The sequence below is a fragment of the Pteropus alecto genome, unplaced genomic scaffold (assembly GCF_000325575.1).
Source record: "Pteropus alecto unplaced genomic scaffold, ASM32557v1 scaffold33, whole genome shotgun sequence".
NCBI classification, from domain to species: Eukaryota; Metazoa; Chordata; class Mammalia; order Chiroptera; family Pteropodidae; genus Pteropus; species Pteropus alecto.
Genome location: NW_006435762.1, coordinates 10,097,344 through 10,105,540, shown reverse-complemented (window position 1 = coordinate 10,105,540; position 8,197 = coordinate 10,097,344). Strand labels below are relative to the sequence as shown.

Genomic DNA, 8,197 nt, shown 5'->3' with positions numbered 1-8,197 from the left:
ACGTGACTGCGACGGCCGCGACTAGAGGTCCCGAGAAGCGCTAGCCTCTGACCCCCTCAACTTCCACCGCCACCCGCCTCGGGCAACAAAGCGGCGCCCACACACCCCGGTGCGCAGTCACACTTGCTGTCTGCTCTTACCAGCCAATCGCGGGGGCCCCGGCTCCTCTCAACCAATCCCAGCGAGGCTGTGTTGCAGCCCGGCCGCGGCGCAGCCAGCTCAGCCAATCGAAGGCAGCCATGGGGGCGGGGAGAGGGGGAAAGCGACGGAAGGAGGGAAGGAGTTGGGACTCCGAGCTGGAGGGGACGGAGCCGCCCGAGTGGGCGGGAGATCGGAGCGTTCGGATCCGGACAGGGAGGGGGTAAGTATCGGGGGCGTGTCCCGGGGTGGGCGTGGAGGAGCCTTGGGAAACCGCTAGAACAAGCTAAACCTCTGGAAACAGTCTGGAAATTGAGAGAAGTGTATCCGCGCGGCGATTCCCAGTTCTGGAGTGTGGTAAATGCAGATTTTTAAAAAATTGTTCAGAAAAAGTATTTCCAACTAACATTTTGTTGAAAAAATGAAAATGTTCTGCCACTTTGGAGTAGGGGACTCAGTAAATCAGACAAACCGACAGGATCCAGAAAGTTTTTTAAATAGTTATTAATAATTAAAAAGTGATCTATTCCAACCAAATTTAGGTGGCACTTTAAAATGTTATCGATCCTTTTTATCCTGTTGTCAACTGAAAAATAATACTAAGTGTTTTGTCAGCAAAAGTATTTATTCGTCAAAAAAAAAAGGATTGCAACCCTGGTCATGGAGACATGGCAAGCCACGTGCACACTCTGGCCACTGTGCCAAGATAAAGGGGTCTTTATATAAAGGAAAAGGAAGTTTAACCATAGAACTTTATTATAAACATGGAGTTCTTCCTGTAGGGTTCTGGCACTTGTAGCTTCTCCCATAGACCTTCCTGACTGATTATGTTTGCTTAAAGTTCCATTTTATCTTTATCCCTGTGATACAGGTATAAAACAATGTGACGAATCCTCATCTAATAGAGTACCTAATTCTAATATATATCTCCAGTCTGTCTACTCTTCTTAGTCCCCTCTTTCTGTCAGCTCAGTGGAGATCTCCATTTTCTCTACCTTGGATTACTGCAACAATCTGTAGCTTTCTTTTACCTCTTGGCCATGCTGTAGCCAGTTTGATCTATAAAAACACGCAATTCTGTCATACCTCTTCAACTCAAGCCCTCAAGATCAGTTGTATATCCTTGTAGTTGACAGTTCTTAAGTTGGTTTGTCTCGAGTCTAGACATATAGGAGTGGCTCTTAACCTTAAGCACAGTTGAATGAAGCACCATCAGGCCCAGTGCCAAGAGTGTGGCAGAAAGTGACTGATAGTAGGGTGAGCACCGAGGCTACTGAGAAAACTCTATCCCGTTTGCTTGACAGTATAATCTCCATTTATTTGGTCATTTAGGAAACCCCCACTAACCCAATGAGATAACATAAAAGTTAGCATTCAACCATTTTGTTTTTGTATGGTCTTTGAGCTAAGAATGACTATTCTGTTTCTGGATGGTTTTTAAAAATATTTTTACGAATAATATTTTATGACATGTGAAAATTATATGAAATTCACATTTCAGTGACCATAAACTTAGTTTCTTTAGAACACAGAGAAGCTTATTCATTTGTGGCTACTTTCGCTCTGTAAGAGCAGTGATGAGTAGTTAACACAGAGACTGTGTGCCCACTAAAATGGACAACATATTTAGTATCAGATCCCTTTATAGAAAGAATTTACTGACCCGTGAGATAACGTATGTAATGTATCTAGCACAGTCCCCCTAAGTACTTTATGTCAACTGTTGTCCCCTTAATACAGCTGTTGTTACCAGACCAAAGTTTGTGTGCCTGATGCTTTGAAAGGCCAAAACTCAAAATGTCAGAGTTTGGAGTAAGGAAAGTTGTATTGATTGAGAAGATGGGAGACCTAGTGTTGCCTCAAATCCATCTTAAGAAAGTACAGAATGTCAGGCTTCGTTTATGTCAGGGGAAGGGGAAATGGGAGGGGCAAGAGTGATTGGTACCTGCAGGGGTCCGAGGAAAATTGTGAAACTTCTTTGTTCTTATTTTGTTGACTCTAGTTGTGAGTCCCTAGAGGTTCCTGCAAATGTTTGATAAACATCCATTATTTTTGCACATACTTTCCTTATCTACTTAAGAGAGGCACCTAATGCTAAAGGGCTGTTTTTTGTAAAACTCAAAACTACCCTCAAAAAGAATTCCTCTAATGATTAGCCTGTCTATATGCAATACTAAGCAGAGTTATTAGCTTGAAGGCCATGAGAACAAAGCAAGCTTGAACAAGATGGAGTCAGAGAGGCCAAGTCACTCTGTTACATTGTCACAATAGATACTGTTTTTAAAAACAAACAAACAAAAAAACTGTATTCAACCAATTAAAAATGAAGATTAATTGGCTTTATTAAGTGATTAATAAATCAGGCAGCATCCCATCTAGCAACTAGAAGGGCGCTCCACGGAGTTGTTCAAATAGAAGGATTTTATAGGATGGAGAAGGTAGCAAAAGAAAATAAAGGATTATTTTTGGCCCAGGGAATCTTTTCTTTGAGGAAAGAGAAAGGAAGGGGGTTTTTATTATATCTATTGCCTCTTCTTTCTATGGGGAATGGAGGGGACCCACATGACAGATACCTTACTGGTTCTTGACCAGAAAATTTCATACTGATTGATATAGATTATGTTTCTGGGAGAGATTGAAACTAGATCAGGCATTAAATCTAGTTTTGGCATCATGTTCTTTTAGCAGCAATGATACCATTTTGGATCTGTGTTTTTTTTTTCTTTAACAGCACTAAACTCTGTCGTAAAAAATGTCCAAACCTGCAGAGAATTTTTATGAGTTTATTTGGCCCAAACTGATGACAATTGCCAAGAAGCAAAATCTCAATGTATTGATAAAATTCTCTGGAGAATGGCAATTTCACAGCTTATTGTATACATTAGAATCAAAGGAGGGTTACATGAAATCCATTGGTGGTAAATTAAAGGGGCAGGAGAAAGCAAAGCAGGAGAATCTCTGGGATAAAAAGTAAAACGGAGAGACACATAGTTTAACATTTATAGCATGTAGAGATGTTATGTGAGAAACAAGATAACTATGAGGGGTTCTGTGGTCTCCTGCTCTGGTGCAGGCGGTTGTGTCCTGAGGAGTCTGGAAAAGGAAATTACTATGACATTTCAAAGGTATGTAATCTTAGATGCAAAAAGACAATAGATAGGCTCACTTAAAGTAAAGATTGACCCTTGTCACAGAAGCTACAGGCCTAGAGATTTGACTACCCGTCATGACCTGCTTTTAGTTAGAAATTTTTATTTTCAGACCATCCTATGTGGTTACTTTTGGTCTCTGAAGTTGTAAGGCTCACCATGCTGGCCTCCCCTGAGCTTATCGGGTTTAGTATGTGGCCCCTTCTTTGTTCACAACTCTTTTCAAATATTCTGAGCGTTCATGATTGGCTGTCTGCTTATAATCTAAAACTATTAGGGTGAACATGGCCTATAAACAGGTGACTGCCAGGATTTCTGGAACTCGGACTCTTCTGCTAAGAAAATATACATCTTCCATTACTCTCTAAAGCCTGGAATTTCTGAATTAGGTATTCATTAATTACGTGAAGCTCAAGTTTCAATAAACAATTTTTAAAATGCAAATGACTTCGAGAAAGTTATGTTTTTGACAATTGTGATCTTTGTGAGAATCAAATAAGATACTGTAGGATGTTTTTGTGTCTCCAAGACAACAATCGAAAATTAGTCATTTTCCTTCCCTCATTTCTTCCCCCAGTTAATGGCACCACCAATTCAACTAGCCAGTCTTAAAATCTTAATCCTTTCTTGCACCTATTCCCCATTCATTACTTGTCAAGGCCTCTTAATTCTAAGTCTCAAACTTTCTATTTCTCTCCATGCCCTCTTTACTTCACTGGTTTAAGTAACCAAAATTCCCTGTAAGCCCTGCAATATTCATAAACATTTTCCTAAAACATACTACTGATGTTGCTCTTTTGCAAAATGAAACACTCTCTGATGCCTACAAAATAGTTAAGATACTTTTGACTTTGTATTCCGTCCCTCCTCTCTCTAATTTGGTCCAAACTTCCCTCTCTTAGACTTCTAAGCATCCCAAGACCCCCATATTCAGATATCTCAGAAAACATGCTTTATTTTTCTGCCTGTAATTTTACCTGTTAAAACTATTCCCAGAGTCCATTTAAAATGCCACCTCTTTTCATGTCTGAATTAACTCCACACCACTTGGTTTATATAATCATTTTAATAATCTTCTTAGTTTTTTAAAACCAAACTATGCACACATCAGTCTTTAGCATTAAATTTCCTTAGAATTGGGGTTGGACTTAATCTCATTTCTGGAATCCCTTGGTGTTTGACATTTAATAAATAATTAAATAGAGAAAAATACTTTTATTTGCTTGTATTCTGAGAAAGATATTCCCTAAGGGTGAATGAAAATAACATGAACGTACAAGATATTTAAGCAAGGTATGGTAACAGGGCCCTGTAAAAGGCTGATAGTAGTTTCTATAGATTTTTACCACTCAATCTTCACAATTACTTTATGAGATAGGTTAAAATTATCATCTTTTATTATTATTATTATTTATGCCTATAGCACCTGGTTTTCTCAGGTGGTCTCCCATCCAAGTACTAACCAGGCCCGACCCTGCTTATCTTCTGAGATCAGACATTGGGCTTGTTCAGGGTGGCATGGCTGTAGACCATGGACCTTGGCTCCACTGGAACATGAACCCAGGACCTTCTGCATGTAAAGCAGACATGCTAACTGCTACACTATGGAACCATGTCCTTTTTTTTTTTTTTTTTAGAGTTCTTATGGTAAGAGACAACTTCATTTCAAAATGACATTTCTAGAGAGATGAAAGTTGTGTAGAAATACATCGCAAGGTTCTAAATACTCATCAATAGGAGAGAGATTCATTCTATTTTCCTGTCAAGTCAATAGAATATAAGCACACTTGTAATAAACACCCTCTTCTGTAAAGATAAAAAAATACAGGTTTCAAACAATTAAGTGCCTTCTACTTAGCTTCAAGATATGATGACCCAAGGTCACACAGCTACTAAACTAGAGCTGTGATTTGAATCTAGTTTTCTAACTCCAAAGGAAGCAAAACAAGACAAGTTTCTCTGCTCTGCTGGAGCTCACATTCTCATAGGGACAGACATAAACAATAATATAATGAATTAAAACCTTTCATTGCCTAGTGACAGATAAGGCTTCACATGCAAAATACCTTTGAAAGCAGATGCACAGCTGAAATACAGTTTGGGAGAGAAACAAACTTTACCCTCAAGGTTCTTTTGGCTGGTCTAATAATCAAATTGACATGAGACAGATTAGCGAGAGAAATAACCAAATTTAATACGTACATCTATATGGGAACCCTGCATACCTGAGAGTCTGAGACTCCACATGCAGGAGAGATTCAGCATGAAAAAATGGATATATAAGACATTAAGAGTTGGGGATGAGGTAAGATTTCTTGGGGGCTTCATTGCAGGATGATAAGAGGAGATGTTTAGTAAATAGAACTTTGCCTTGCTCTATAGATAGTCAAATGAGGTTATCTCTGATCATTTCTTTATGAGCAAGGCCCCTAATTCAAGTTCTTCTAGATAGTTAAGAGAGGGGCAGAAGCTCTGGAGCCTGCAGATAAAGTTGCCTTTGGCTCAGAACAATTGGCATACCACAGAGGCACATTTTGGGGTGACCATTGTGAACCCCCACAGTTGTAAAAATTAAATGGGTCAGTAGCATATAAAGTCCTTAAAACAGTGTTAGGCATATGATAAGAGCTGGATTAATTAATATTGTTATTCTGTTTCTTATTGATAAATATCAATAAGCAAATGCAATAAATTGGTTCATTTCAGACAATGCTTACTACTCTGAAGAAGAAAAATGTCCCTGGGGTAGATTATCTGAAGAAAAATAAGAAAAACTGAGCCACACAGGATGGTCTTTTCTGAGGAGGTAATATTAACTTGCTTTTCCCAGGAAGCCAATCCTTGGAATATGGGAGGAAGAGTGCCTAAAATAGGGGACCATAGAAGTCCAGAGGTCCATGCAAAGGAGAGTGATATGGTCGATGAAAAGAAAGAAGGCCAGTATGTCTGGGATGTAGAGAGGAAAAGGGAGAATGGGGAAAATAAGTTCAGAGCAGTAGGCAGGTGTAATATTATATAGGCCAAGACCAGAAGCTTATGTTTTATTCTACGTGCAATGGCTAGCTATCTTAAGCATAGAGATTGATATGATTTACATTTTGAAAGGTCAGTTTGGTTGATCTGTGGGTATTGGACTGTACAGAGATTTCACACAATATTTATTAAAGGGCTCAGTCCATTGGCTGGAATTAGAGGCAGTCCATTAAAAATAGCTTTAATATTAGCAATATACCAAAATCTTTAGGCATAATTGCCAAATAAGCTGGGTTCACTTGACTTCACAGTGTTTTATGCTTTTTAATCTCTTATCTCTTCTCCCAGTCCTTTCCACACCATAAACAGAAATACAGTATGCTAATCATTTCTACTAGGAATCCTTAGAATTGTAATCTATCAAAATTTGTCTATCTAAAAAACCTCACATTATGATGCAAATGACGAAGGGCAGTCACATACTTTGCTGGCAGGAGGGTTAGAGTGTGTATCAGTCAGTGGTTTATAGTACTAGAAATTTATTGCAAAGAATCAGCTTATGAGATTGTAAGGGCTGGCTAGGGAAATTCAGAATATGTAGAGCAAGCCATCAGTGACAGAGGAATGGGAATTCTTGGGCAGAAGCTGACACTGCAGCCCATGGCAGCATTCCTCTTAAAGTCTTTTTGACTGATTAAATCAAGCCACCCAGATTACCCAAATCCTCTCCTTCACATAAAGTCAACTGATTGCAGATGTTAATCACAAACATTTTCTCAGCAACAGCTAGGTTAGTGTTTGATTGAATAACTAGGTACTGTAGCCTCCCCAAGTTGACATGTAAAACTGTTACATCATTATAAGTTATTTGGCAAAATGATTCAGAATTTATAATATGAAGGCCTTTTGACCCAATAACTCTAGGGAAATAAACATGTAGACAGACATTTAGCTCTAATATATATCCAAATATAAATATATTCAAATATAAATATATTCAAAAATACAAATAAATATATAATAATCAAAATATTTAAAATCATGAAAAAATGGAAACAATCCAAATGTTCCCCCAGAGGAGATGGATTAAATAAATGATGGTACATGCACATGATGGAATGCCCTCTCTTCTCCTGAAATCTAATTTTTAGACTCAGATGACATTTTACCCTCCAAGAAACCATCATTCTTCCCAACCAAATGGATCTCTCCTACTTTTGAATTACTGTATTTTCTAATGATATGTGTACTTGCTTTCCCTGCTCCGAATAAAATACAAATGTCTTAAAGGCAGGAACCGTCTTCTTAATTTTGGTATCACCTGCAGCAGCTTGCAATGAATTTAGGCAGTTATTCACAAAAGAATTAAAGCCGGCATGAGTTTACTACATACAATTCATATTGCTGAGGCTTTTAAAATAACAAGAGAAGAGAATTGGACAAAGTAAATATGTATTTTAGCAAATCATTTGCAAGATATGGAAATTTTTGCAGGATAAGTGAAAAAATGGGCTGGATAATAGTACAAATCATTTATTCAATAAATATTTAAAGGCGTACTATTTGAAGGTCCAATACGAGGCCTGTAGTCTAAGAGAGGTATAGATCCTTCTGGAAGAAAGATAAACTAAACAAATAGATAAACAATTACAAATCTATCAGGACAACAAAGGAAAGAAACAGGATGCAGTGTCAGAAAAGAATAGGCCCAGAAATAAAGTTCCTATTTAGACAAGATGGTGAGGGTTGCGGGGAGGGGACGAGGAAAATCACATTATAAGCTCAGAGAAACAACAAGTTAAATGAATTTGAATTGGATAATTGATTGATTACACCCAAAAGGTGACCATTACTTAATGCAGTAACCTGCCCAAGAGTTCTCTTGATAGCACTGTAGGGTCAAGAGTTCTATAAATGGCCTGGATGGTGGCATTCCT

The 8,197-nt window shown here is 38.3% G+C and overlaps 1 pseudogene; it reads right to left on the bottom strand.

Annotated features, from left to right (window-relative positions):
* Positions 1-4,701: 4,701 nt before the first annotated feature.
* Positions 4,702-4,817, bottom strand: LOC112479047 (annotated as a pseudogene).
* Positions 4,818-8,197: the final 3,380 nt, after the last annotated feature.